General features: G+C 41.8%; 1 pseudogene; it reads left to right on the top strand.

Annotated features, from left to right (window-relative positions):
- The first annotated feature begins 454 nt into the window (after positions 1–454).
- Positions 455–14,291, top strand: part of LOC107792421 (NADH-ubiquinone oxidoreductase chain 2-like) — a 29,484-nt pseudogene continuing 15,647 nt past the window's right edge.

Genomic DNA, 14,291 nt, shown 5'->3' with positions numbered 1-14,291 from the left:
GCTTGGCTTATAGCGACTGAATCTTGTTTTCGATAGAGCACCATTGATTGGTCTATTGGCAAAGGAAACCCGGGAATACAAGATTTTGTTCTGTCCTCCAGACATTTATTATGCTGTCAATTTGAATTGCATCAAAGCTCTCGTTCAAACTTTATATACGAGAATTCTAAACAAGAACTAGAGATTTGAATTGAATCCAAGTGGAGATTCTTTCTCATGCCGTAAGTAATAGCACGCAAAAGACAGCCTGGAAAGACAACGACATGATTTCAACATAAAAAGCGGTGGATGAGCGGTAATGGATGGGGAAGAGGGCAAGTACATCCTTTATAGATATGAGATCAATGACTTAAATAAAAGAAAGATGTCGATAGAAAGTCATAGCCCTTAAAATGCGTTGCAAAGAGAGATCGAAGACGACAATTTTCTGACACAGTGCGGGCACTTGATGGAAATGACAGATAAAGGAACAACTCATCGGAAGGGCATACCTCAAGCTGCACAAATCTCCCCCGGCAAAGATCTATCCACGCGAAGCCGACCTATGGATAGAAAGGAAGATAAAGGAAAGGCAGATGATAGAAGAAAGAAAAATTTTCTTTGGGAGTGTGAGATAGGCAGAGGGGAGTACGCAGCCAAACAACCATTGGGGTTTCCAGCAGTGATAGCTGAACTAATCAGAAGGGCTTCCCAAAACCTTACGCTGACATTTAAATCAGAAATCAACATCAGTTCCCAGCTATCGAAAAAATGTAGACTGAAGAAGAAGATCTCATAATGCAACACAATGAGGGGGTCGTTAGACCGTAGCTTGCGCGAAAGAAGAAGCTAATCAATCAGATTTGAGACAGGGAGAAGAGGCGAAAGGGAGACTTTCGAGCCTGCCATAAGCAAGCAACAACGGCTTTTCATACGCTGCGCTCTAGCTTGTAGTTTAGGGGTATAGTAGGGGTACCTCTTTCTCAAACTGTTCTATAATATAAGGTATGATTTTTGGAACCCTAGCTTAGAAGTTTTCCCCAACCAACCAATACCTTAATAATAAAAAGGGGTTTCCCTTTTTCAGCTGCATTGCACTGCCGCATAAATAATGGATCTGCTGGGCTGGTTGAGCAACCTTCTATCTGGCCTCTGTACCAGTAGTAGAGTGGCCTGCTACTTTACAATTAGGAAAGGAATATTAAGCCAGGCAAAGGAGAAAGAAGTTGTCCCCTCTTCTCTACCGCCGCCACATATATAGAAAATGAAAGAGCGGAGAAGGAAGAACAATTGTTTGACTTTGTCACATGAGGTGGCGGGTTTGGCTAGGTAAAATAATGGAAATGTATCAGACTGCAAATCCTGGAATGACGGTTCGACCCCGTCCTTGGCCTCGAGGGGTGGTGAGCAGCACGGATTGTGTTTCAATCAAATGGCATAGTATTAGGGTATGAGGCTTTCCTTTGTTATAGAAATCCACATACAACATTCTGGAACTTCCAAACCAAAGAAATGTAAGATGAGAAGGAGCTTTTTATGTTATGGTCCATCAAAGTTGTTGTCCCACTTGAACTCAAAACTATCTGACCTTCAATCCAGCCAACTCATAACAAAATGTTAGACATATCTCAGGGGTAACACAACCAAATTGGTTGAGGAAAAGGAAACCCTAGCGACCAAGCACTCCTGCCCCCAAAAGCAGAGGCCAATCAACTGCCAGGTTGTCGAGGACACATCTGAAGAGGAGGCAGGCGCCCTCTAAGTTGACCACCCTACCCACTAATGGAATATGGGGGGGGGGGGTGAGGCAAATGGGAACCGACCGAAAACCCTCTCTTTACTCGATGGATAATGCTTATTCTCTTTCAATCAACAAAATGAGAAATTGGGGGATAAAGAAATAAAAGAGGTCTTTATTGAAGAGGCTTTGCACCTGAAATAGGACTAATGCAGATCTAGAAGAATGGTTTGGGCTTTCGAAAAGATGAAGATGCAAGGGGTAAAGAGACAGTCTTATGAACAAGCAAGCTGACATGAGGATTCTCGCTCTCGCCCACTTAGAGCAGATGGAGATTCTCGGACAGGGAAAAGCGGCACTCGACATCTATTAAACAAGACCAAGAACAAAGCCATACCATGCCCTCGGGAGAATGTAGTGATGATTGCCATGAATACTTCCCTCGAGGACATGTACAAGAAGGTCTTTGCCGATTCCTATCAACATGGTGCATCTCTTAGTAGAGGTGCATGAAAAGTGGACACTTTGACCGAATGAATAGGGATCAATTGATAGACATTTTTCTTGAGGAAGAGAATCCAGGATGAATGCTTTTTTCATTCGCTATGTGCTGACTGTATGCATACTCGTGTGATCAATCGATGAATGAGGGAATTGAGTGAATGATGAGACCAGCCTAACCTAAAGTCAAGGCTCTTCCATCCCTTGATAGAGAATCTTGATTGACTGACACTAGGAACCAATTCGGAGAAAGAAGAAACATGGCATGAGATAGGCGGCAGATCAATTTTTGATAGCGAATTACTTGACTCGATGGATGGAGGGAGAGCCCTCCAACTCAAGCACGAAATCAATGTTGAGTCAACAATCATCGAGAGGGGTACCACCAAGCGAGATCGAGACCAGCCCCTTGTATAGGTATAGGGTGGAAAACCTGCGCTTCTTCAAATATCCCATAAATCTAAATAAAGTAGGGACTTCAAAGCTTGACTAACAAGCGAGAAAGTTGACTTTGAGAAAGAAAAGGGGCGCCCTAGCTGCAATCAAAAAACAGCGCTAACGAGCAAGAAAGACCCCCTTACTATAGATAGGGTGTTAGCGCTCTACTAATAACATATATAGGGCTGACTTTTTTCAGCTTGATCGGAATCGATTCTATGATTGAGTAGCTGAACTGCTACTTAGTAGTAGAAACTCAGAGAGACAGATAGAGAGGGGACTCTTTCATACCTTCTAACTCCTAGGATGAGAAGTAGGTCCCTTGTTTTTGGTAGGAAGAGTTCCAGCCTTTGTTGCCCCTCGGTAGAGTGAGTCTACTTAGCAAACTGGCAGGAAGCGGAGATCTATTGATCAGCATGAATCTCGAGAATGGATGGTTGATCGCTGCCTCCTTGTCCTGGAGTCTCTACGGCTGGGGAGGGGCTTGATATCGTAACTTTTTCTCCTGATGTATGTGAAAAAGAGTGACAGACTCATTTTTATTCGGTCATAGGTTGGTCCAAAGAACGAGAGTCATCTTCCAACATAAAGTTCATTGTTCCTCAGCAACTCAGTGGTAGAGTTGTCGGCTGATAACCTATTCATCGTAGGTTCAAATCCTACTTGGGGAGATTTTTTAGTTATAGCTTTTCTAACCTAGCGACCTCTGTCCTTCTCCTTTGTTTCTAAACTAGCAGAATCATGGGACATCAAATGCGGTAAGTTGATTATTGGTTTATTTTCCTCACTCTCGTATAGGTTAACTTGGTTCGTTCCATTCTTAGGCATAAGAAGGATCAACTGGAAAGACTGGAGTAGTATCTTCATTAGCCAGAAGAACGAACATGAAAAGGGTTACTGTTTAGGATAGATGGATGTGGCCCAATGGATAAAGCTCTGCCAGCTTCTTGTAGACTGTACTCTCTTCTCTTTAGGCTCCGAGTTCATTTTTGCGGGGATGGTCTAATTTACTAGTGGCAACGAAGTTCTTGGTAATTAGCAAGGGGGGAGAAGGATCTCCACATATTTCATTCATTTAGTGCCTGCGGTGAGGCGCGACCCACAACAAATAAAGGGGGAAAGCTTGTTTTGCTTGTTGTAGCCCTATTTTTGTAGATTAGGCTTGGTAAGAGTAAGTAATATTTAAGTACGCTCGCAGCTTCGCTCAGCAGAAAAGCCTGACTTTTTATTATATTAGTAAAGCGCTACTGCCCAACATATACAAGGGCTTTAAAGGGATAGGGGAAGAAAAGAAAACAAAGAGAGTCATTTTCATTTAGGAACATGGCTCCTTCATTCACTTGCTCATAAACTTGTAGCTTTGCCAGAAGCGGCGAGGGGGGGCTGGGGAAGGACGGCGACTATATGAGGAGGAAGCTTTCGTAGAAGCCTTACCCCTTGATTTACTAAGATAGTTATCAACTGACTAAATTACTAGATTCTCCCGGAACGCTAGCTAAGCTAATCGTCTTAGTTCCCTTCAATTAAATCAATAAGCTTTTTGATTCATTCAGGGCGCCGCCCCCCTTCTTAGAATTAGAACCCATTAAGGGGGGCCTCAGCCCGGGAAGGGGAGAGTGGCCGAGTGGTCAAAAGAGGTAGACTATAAATTTGTTGAAATTTTTCTACTTAGGTTCGAATCTTGTCTCACCCACTTATTTGTTGTAGACATCAGAAAAGAGAAAAGAGGCATTCGTCAGCGTAGGAAGGACAACCGAGTGAAGCTCTTTTTTTTTTGCCGTGCCGTGAAGTGAAATTATATCGTATGTTAGTTGGAGAGGTTGGAAAACTACTACGATCTATAGATTTCCCATCTATATCCAAATCCTAACGAAAATATAAGCGAGTCGCTTCCGGCCTGTCTTGTAGTCGTAGTCTTTTAGCTTATGTAGTCGTCGGCCTTCCTACTCGCATGTGTCTGCCAGAACGCCTCCTTGGTTAGGGACGAAGCCAAGCCGATACATATGATAGGCAAAGGAAAGACCCCCATTTCATAGTGCCTGGGGAACACATGTTTGATCGAGGATTGGAGAGGAGAGGTGGAACAAAGGGCTCAAGATGGATTTAGGAGTCTTTGTGCGAGTCATATGCGGTGAGAGTCACACCTATGGTAACGAGGGGGGTTCACATTTATCTATGGGTCTACTGGAGTTACCCACTTTGATCAATTAGCCAAGATTTTGACCGGATACGAAATCACTGGTGCTCGATCTAGTTATGGGGATTCTATTTATCTCTGTAAGATCCCTATTCAAGATCACTGCAGTTCCTTTTCGGGCGGCTGTAGGACGGCCGCCTATAGGTGGTAGGGTAGGGTGGGTGGTACCGCTCAGATTGCGGCCAATCTTCCTAACCGCGCGCGGGCCGGGCTTAGAGCGCGTGAAACTCATCACTACCTCGTAAGGGCGTTGAGACCATAGCATGTTACACGAAAGCGCCGCTTTCTCTGTAGTGTTGTCACACAGCTACCCGCCTAGAAGAGCAACTCGCTCTGTAGTGTTGTGACACAAGATAAGCACTCCGCCCGCCTGCTGGACGGGCTAATCGAAGTTATCTTCTGGTCAACTGTCCACCCAGTCAAGTGTAAAAAAACACAGTAGAATCACGCAACGCACGCTGCTTGTGTGCTTCTTGCTCGTGAGGAATGAAAGAAGAGTGACAGGGTTCAGTTCAGATTTTACTGTTTGTAGCATGGGGGCAAATTCCCCAAAAAATCCCTGGGAACAGTGAAAAAAAAAGATATCTCAGTAACGAAAACTATAGGGGGTTGTATTGGTGAGATCCAACAGTGAAAAACTGCCCAAAAGAAAATCCTTTTGCAAGTCCGAGGACCTTTAATATTGTACTCTACCCCCGAACCAGCAGCCTTCGCGCTAAGCAAGACCGCCCTTGTCCCTTTCCTTTCTCCATTCCGCCTCTTTCTTTGCTTTGTTACAATAAAGTCTAAGGCAAAGTGGTTCGTATGCCTATTGGATGAAAGGAAACGAACAACCTTTCATTTCCGGGTTTATGGATTGGATTCAGTCAACCTCATGACATAATCAGAGTGAGGCTTTGGTTACCGGCAAATGTTTCTCCAAAGGAGACCCTCTCGAGTTTCCGGTTGTTTCCGTCATTGAAGTAACCTTTCGTCGCCCTACCAAACGAAAGAAGTCACTATCAAATAGCTCGCCCTATTGGAGTACCAAAGGTGCGCTCAGCCCGGTGACTAGGAAAAGGGTTTGCCCTAGAATTGATGTGATGAGGTCGGAATGAGGGAAGTAGGGCTCCTATTGACTAAATCTTGGTTCTTTGCTTTCCTTTAGAATGAACGTTGCTATGAAGCCCCTACTACTTACTTTGTTTGATTCAAAAGGCGAACATCCCCCCAACTAGTTGTATGGGGTGGGGTGCTTGTGAAAAGCTGCTTTGGATATGAGTAATTCCTAAAAAAAGGCAAAGTCCGGTATTTGACGAAGATCTTTCTATCAATAGATAGGAATAAGTGTTCGATATAGGGGATATGATCCATTTGCTCTTTATCTCACAATATTTTTGTGAGAAATATATATATCGTTTATCTATCTCTTGTCTATCTATCATTGATTCTCAAGTCAAAAGGCTTCATTTTTGAGTTCCCCAAAGCCCCAAATGGAATGGATCATTTCTCCCAACGAAATGAACGTGGAGCCCGTTCTGAATGCTTATACGATCTATAAGTTCTCGCAAATAGAATAAGATGTTGCTCCCCTTCACTCTTTCTTTTCCCGCTTTGCTAATCTTCCCCTCTAATGCGGGCCGGGCGGTGACAGGTGCGGGAGGAAGAAACCTAAGAGAAGATGCTCGTCTCTTAGGTCCTTTTTTTCAGTGCAACATAGGAAAGCACCCTCTTTTGTCATCCCTGTAGCTTTCCAGATTTTGTATTGAACGCATGGCATAGCTAGGACATTTCAAATTCTGTTTGATCCTATGTTCAAGCCAAACCCACCCTTTATTTTACTAAGGCTAGAAATAATGCTCACCAAGTTCAGATAATGGAATGCTTTCCCAAACCATTAAAGGAAAGGCTCGACTAAGGGAGGGAGGTGCGGCTGGGGAAGGAAAACTCTTTCGGAGATCAAAATTCTTTTTCATCGAAAATGAAGAAGGCCAAGGATGGCCTACGGTGTGTCTTATCTGAAGGGAACACATTTTTTTGACTATCTTGGTATGATTGTCGGGCCCTCTCCTCATTCCGCCCTTCCTATTTAGATAGCTGCCTTCGGGCTTTCCCTGCCCTTTATAATAAACAATTCTGGCTTGGCCAGAAAAAGCGCTGGCAACAACAAGAAGGAAGGGGTCCACGTAGCTGCTGTGTCTGCCCCCATCTTAGTCAATAGGGCACAGTAAGTTCGGCATCTACTACAAAAGAGATAATCCACTTCAGATAACCACGTCTCTGCTAGGCAACATGTGGAATGGTTGAGAGCGGACCTTTTTGGATATATAATCCAAGTCGAGAGTAGAGTTGCAGGAAAAGCCATCTGATGGAAAACTACTTTCACGTTCGGTTCAGAGATCACTTTTTTCGTTGAGAATTCCTCGTTCTCTTTCGTGTGAATTCCCCAGCGGCGAATTAAAAAGTTGTGGGGCCCTATATATTCCATCTCTCGAGCCTCGAATAAAACCCCCCTAACCTTCGGACTCCATATATCTTTTGACTATATATATGTGGGCACCTGATATCTATGAGGGTTCACCCATCCCGGTTACAACATTCCTTTCTATTGTGCCTAAAATCTCTATTTCTGCTAATATTTCACGTGTTTCTATTTATGGTTCTTATGGAGATACATTGCAACAATTTTTCTTTTTCTACAACATTGCTTCTATGATCTTGGGAGCACTGGCCGCCATGGCACAAACGAAAGTAAAAAGACTTCTAGCTCATAGTTCAATTGGACATGTAGTTTATATTCGTACTGGTTTCTCATGTGGAACCATAAAAGGAATTCAATCACTACTAATTGGTATCTTTATTTATGCATCAATGAAGATAGATGCATTCGTCATAGTTTTAGCATTATGGAATACCCGTGTCAAATATATAGCTAATTTGGGCGCTCTACCAAAAAGAATCCTATTTTGGCTATTACCTTCTCCATTACTATGTTCTCATATGCAGGAATACCCCCATTAGCCGGCTTTTGTAGCAAATTCTATTTGTTCTTCACCGCTCTGGGTTGTGGGGCTTACTTCCTAGCCCCAGTGGGAGTAGTGACTAGCGTTATAGGTCATTGGGCTGTCAGAAGGTTGCCACGAGTAACTATGTTTGTGTGACCGAAGGTACTTCTCCGTGCACCGGACACGTAGATTACTGAATCAGTTGCTACATGTATGGGAATTCATGCTAAAAAGCTAGTGTCGAATCTGCTACATCAACCGTCTACTCAATATCCTTGTACGAGTCCACAATGACTACACGAGATGAACCTTCATTTGGTGAATTGAAGTTGGCCTTGTGTGTAATAGGACTCCTAGTTACTGCACGCGATCGTATACTGAGGTACTCCCCGCCGGTTGTTGGAATGACGCGAGGTGGACCGGGTCTCGATTCAGAAAGATGAAGGGCCCAAAAGTCTAAATAGAGGGTTACAAATTCCCCATCTCATTGAAGGCAGAAAACGAATCGACATCTCGATGTGATACAGCCCTTTCAATTTTAGTTGGAAAAGAACTATGAAGTCCATCCGAACCGTCCAATGAAGAATAAGAGGAGAGCAAAGCGCCATTGGTGCGCAAAGCGCATGCATAATGGGCACGGAGAAAAATAAGTGTGGCGGAGAAGCAGCCGAGCTCATTCCCTTCACTTCCTTGGCCCAACACAGTGCAATCTTTCCTGGCCAAATCAAGGATTTGGGGCTTCTTGCTATGCTACAACACTATAAAAATCCATTTTGATTAGTAACATATATGAATAGAATGATAGATCCATCCATCTATCCTATCCGATTTATATTTTTATATATATAAAAGAATCGATTTCATTCAATGTTTGATTCAAAGAACTGCGCTTAGCGCACACCCGGGCTCATGGAACGGCTCTGCTGCAATGCTGCAATGGATGGTAGAGGGTCCGTAGTACCAAAAGCACTGGACTGATCCAGTAGCCAGGAAGAGGTCTATAAGTGCCTACTACTACACCACAATTCACTTGGCTCTACACATTTATAGAGCTAACCCATGTCCAGTGCCTGGCAGAGCTAAGAGGGCTTCAATCCTTACTATTTATCCCCATCTTCGCCCAGGCTAACGGGGCCTTACTTATTCAGGGGGGGGGGGGGCGAAAAGCACTGTTGTGAGGAAGATCCTTGGCCACTTTTAATTCTCTACAAGGTTCCAAACCTTTCTTCAACATAGGTGAAAACAAGCCAAGAAGAGATGAAAAAGATCAAACACGGGAATAAGAAGCAAACTCGCCTTCCTTTTTGATCATTTTGATAGAGGGGGATGAAGAAAGTGGACAAAACAGACTCACATTTCTCATCGAACAAATACAGGAAAAGAATCATATCGAAAACGCTCCTAACCCAACCCCTTCCTTCGTAGAGCCCGTGTATTGTAAGTGATCCGAACCTGCCCGGAGCGAGACTCCCATGGAGGCAAGTGAAGTTGGTGAGCCGTATGATGGGCAACTATCTCATGTGGTTCGGAGATGACTCAGTTTTTAGTTAGTACCCCCTTGGTTTTGGGGTGGACCTTTTCACTCTATTTTATTATATACTCTTAGCGAAAATAATGTTTTTTGATACAACTAGGACATGGATTCTATATGAACCAATGGATTGTGACAAGTCGTTACTACTAGCAATGACTTCCCCTTTCATTACTTCATTCTTTCCATATCCCACTCCTTTGTTCTTAGTTACTCATCAAATGGCACTCAGTTCATATCTTTACATTCGATCATTGACAAGGTTCAAAGAAAGGGTGGGCCATTGATAAGGAATCGATTAAAAACCACAATTCTAGCAGATGGCAGGCCTCAGCTTTTCTTTTCATTAATGAAACCTGCCAGTTATTATGAACTCAAATAAAACAAATTGGAGTTAGAAGGCTTGTTCAAAAGAAAAAAGACGTGGGTGAAATTATGACTGGCGTGTCAGTTAGAAAGGTTCTTACAATGTTTGTTTAATCAAGCAGCATTCGATTTTTCATTACATAAGGAGAGAGAATATGTCTTTCTAAGAAGGGCTTGGGAACTATGAACAGAACAACACAACAAAATGATGAAATGAAGAAGAATGGACGGGAGGCATCTGAGGAAGGACTGACGAACTTCTTACTTTTGTTTGGTTAACTACTTTACTGACTTGGGGTTCTTTCTCGTAAGTGGTATACCTACACCCCACACGTACACTCACTATATATATATACGTATAAGTTTCTAGCCTTTCAAAGAAGACACTCCCTTCGTCTACGTGCTTTTGCTTAGTATATCGTTTATATGCTTCTTATTAAGCCAAAGCCCCCTATTGTTTGTTCTTATTTTGCTTGGCACCAATCCAGGGGCTAGGGGACCCAATTATTAAGCCAAAGGCCCCTATCGTTTATATGCTTCTTATTAAGCCAAAGGCCCCTGACTTTAGAGCTTGATGAAGTCAAACTTGACCCTATTTCAAGGTTGCTAATAAGCAATATTTTCTGATGATGGTGAAGAGTATTCTCCCACAATGTTTGTTGGCAAGTCAGTTTCCGGAGTTTTAGTCTCAAGGTAGGAATCACCACTTCCTTTAGCAGAAGCTACGATATGAAATAGCAATCATTAGAGATAGATTTTGAGATGCTTGTATAGCTGCAGCCTAGCCTTTTCGTTAACTGGTTCTCCTACCTCCACTGTTAATAAGTGGCGGCAAGACTCGAATCCTGGACCTCTGCCTGCTCTACTATGGTGAATTGTGTAAACCGTCTCATCTAAAAAACATAGATATCATAGAGGGAACACTTTGATTTAGTTAATTATGTATTAACAGCTAGTACGTCGTTGCTGAGTTAGAATACCCCAAACAGTGTCATTTGAACACTTGGTTAAAAAAGAATTTTGAAGAAAGTCAAGCGCACCAAGTGCGTGTGATAACTAGAAATTCACAATTAGAAAGAGTCTATAGTTTCCCATAGAAAGCATGTGGCTCAACAGTTTCAAGATTTAGGCAGAGTTTTGGTTATGTCTATCTTATCCACCATATATAACAATGAACTTTGTCCAACACCATTAAACAGGATAGAGCAACGCTTAACTTGCAGTTCATGACACAATGGAGCATCTTAGACAAGATGAAATTGAGGATTTGTCATTGTCCTATCCAGCTATTAACTCCATGCAGATTGCTTGAAGCAATGAATTTGGCTATAACATAGTGTCACGACCCAAGCCGATGGGCCGCGACGGGCACCCGGTACCTTACTCAACCGAGTACCAACGTAACGTATCTTTCTTATTACATCATCATATGCATGTGACATGCGGGCCTAATAGGCTAACATGATCATTTATAAACTCAAAACATAGGCAGACAAGGCCGTACAATCTTTCACGTACACGACATATTTCTACAGCCTCTAAGAGTATATAAATGTCATAAAAGGTCGGGACAGGGCCCCGCCATACTAATCAGTACATCTCCTAATCATATTGACCACATAAGCAACTCTGGATAAAATGGAGCGCACCAACACCTTCCGCTGAGCTGATAGCCTACTTGGAGGACTCTTGACCTGTCTATCAGGACCTGCGGGCATGAAACACAACGTCCCCAGGCAAAATGGACGTCAGTATAAATAATGTACCGAGTATGTAAGGAATAAAAATCAGTAAATAATAGACATGAGAGAAACATGGAGTAAAAAACTCGACATGTACATCTGCATAGCTTTGTGAATCATTTCATTTTTATAATGTCTAGCATATGCATATAAATGTCATACCATGCATTGGTATATGCGTTCATAACATCATCAAGCCTCTGAGGGAATCCCATCATATCATTTCGGCCACTGTGGGCAAATCATCAACATATACCAGCTGATCAAGTGGTGGTGCGTATATAACGCCGTAACCTTTTTCCATATCCCATATACATATAATATACATGTATACGCATATAAAACGCCGTCTGGTCAATGGTCAATGTAAATGAATGCAATGCATGAGAAGTACGTCAATAAAATCTTGCAGACTGTCATAAGACCCTTATACCTTTTGATCAATATCATGAAATAAACTTTATCAACTTACGTATTTTCCGAGACCCATGAACAGACGATAAAATAATAAGACATACGGGAATTCAATAACATAGACATCTCTAATACCTCTATGAATAGAGTCATTTATGGAATTTGTGCATTTCCTCATTTCGTTTGTGTCGAATAGATCATGCCAAAAAGAAAGAAGGGATAGCCTCAACATACCTGAAGTAGGGAAATATCCGTAAGATATTCTTCGAAAAGGTCGCACCGTACTCCTTTATAATCGGAAAATATCACATTGCTAAAGTGCTAAGAAATCTCGTTGGAATTCTTCTGTTCCATGAAATCTTGTTGAGATCTTGTTGGATTGGGGTCATGTCTATTTTGTAATATTTGTAGTATGGAGAAGATTATAAGATTGTTGATTATGTTAAGGCCAAGTGAAGACCACAATCCCAAACTTTTAATGTCTTAGTAGTCTTTACGTAAGTGTCATTTGTATGACACCTTGGATGGCCACCTTTCATTTTATATCATGAGTAATTTAATTTGAATGGAGGGGCTGCCACCTCATGCCCTTTAATCCTTATGCAGCATAATTCCTTAATTAATTGGGTAATAGCCGATTATCCAATAATTAACCAATCACCCACATAATTAAAAATTATCTCAAATTACTTAAAATACTACTCACTTTTAACATGCCTTGTACATCTTACTATCATGGTCATGTAGTATCTTGAATGGCACTAGTCCATAAATACCGGTATTCTAGCTCTGTCCGTATTTTATCCCAAATTGCCAAGCTTTGATGAAACTCATTTTCTATGATTTGCTTACCCTCTCACCTTCACGAATTTACTTATCCCCTGTTTAAAATAGCATAATGCTTATAACCTCAAAATAATCTCATTCCCGAGCTTATGTTGATTAACTTACGACAAAACTTCAACGTACGAAAATGCGGGATGTAACATTTCATTTCCGGCCTTATATCAATTTACTTATACCATTTTTTTTACGTACGAAAACATGGGGTGTAATTTCATTCCCCCCTTTGGAACATTCGTCATCGAATGTTAACTTATGCACTTATAATTCTCATAACCCATAGCTTTTGCGAATACTTTATTATTCTTCTAGCCATGTAGGCAACTGTTCTTTGAATAAATCCAAAGTCTAGGGTATTCCCCCCTTTAGTTCTCTTTCTCATACCACGACTTGTGGTTGAGATCTTTCCCATCTCGTAACTGTTACTACCTTCTGTCATGCTGCCTGTATGACTCTGACTTTGTAAGTGCGCCTATACGACTCTTCTCTTCTTTTCCTTCCATATTTTAGCCAATCTCTAGGGCTCACTTTGTAAACATATACAGAGCTTGACAAGATGTCCCTCTGGGCATCTATAGGTATACTTGAAGTTCTTTGCTCGGTTCCCTTTTTTTGAACTTACGAATATTGCTATATCATATTTCATAGGTCCGCTTATCCGTTTGAGCACTTTTGTCACTAACGACGCCGCTATCATTCCTGGATACCGATTCTCCACGCTTCTAGCTTTCTATTTGCAGTACGGACTATTCCCAACCTTTTGCATTTAAGTATCTCGTACGTTGTTCATTTTTACCTTACTTACCTTAAAATCTCGCATCACGTCTTCTATCTCTTTCATGACCACCCTTTCACATAGGTATAATTCATATCCACAATTTGAAGCTCAATTATAATACTTGCACCTCTGGTGCACACACAATCCGGTGGGAGCTTCATACTGACTTCTTATAAGGCTGGTACTTTTCTGACTGGCTTTAACATAGAGCCATTATAGAATATGGTTAATGTACTATCTCTCTTGTATTTAAGAGTGATCCTGCAATGTTCTCAATCACGAGGTCTAAAATTTTCTTGGTCTAATAATCAGACTCCTGATTTACTGAATTGATGTAACTCTTTAGTTTCCTCTTCCTTCCGATCAGCCTTCATGTAGGCTTAAACTATCTTCCAATATGCGGCTCCTGGGATTAGTTATTACTTTATCCTTTCAAGGGCTATATGGACTATCTATGACACAATCTTCTAACAATTCCATCCGTTTTTATGCCCTGGGCTCAATTCTTTCTTTTACTTATACCAGAGTCTTCTATGGCTGTATGATTGTCACATATGTGCTGCATAGATAATACTCAGAAATCTTACGTGCATTCATAACTTAACTCACTCTGGGTCACTGATCGAATAATTCTGTTAGTTCCTTCTCCACTTTTTTTTAAATGTAAGCAATTACTTTTCCCGGTCGTTTTGCCACTTGTTGCATGTATACTTGGCTTATCTTAGTTCCCATGCATGCCGAAATGTTCGTGCAACTCATATGATCTCGAATATTACTTTT

The sequence above is a fragment of the Nicotiana tabacum genome, chromosome 19 (assembly GCF_000715075.1).
Source record: "Nicotiana tabacum cultivar K326 chromosome 19, ASM71507v2, whole genome shotgun sequence".
In the NCBI taxonomy this organism is placed as follows: domain Eukaryota; kingdom Viridiplantae; phylum Streptophyta; class Magnoliopsida; order Solanales; family Solanaceae; genus Nicotiana; species Nicotiana tabacum.
Note: the sequence above shows the minus strand (reverse complement) of the source record. Positions and strands in the feature narration are given on the sequence as shown.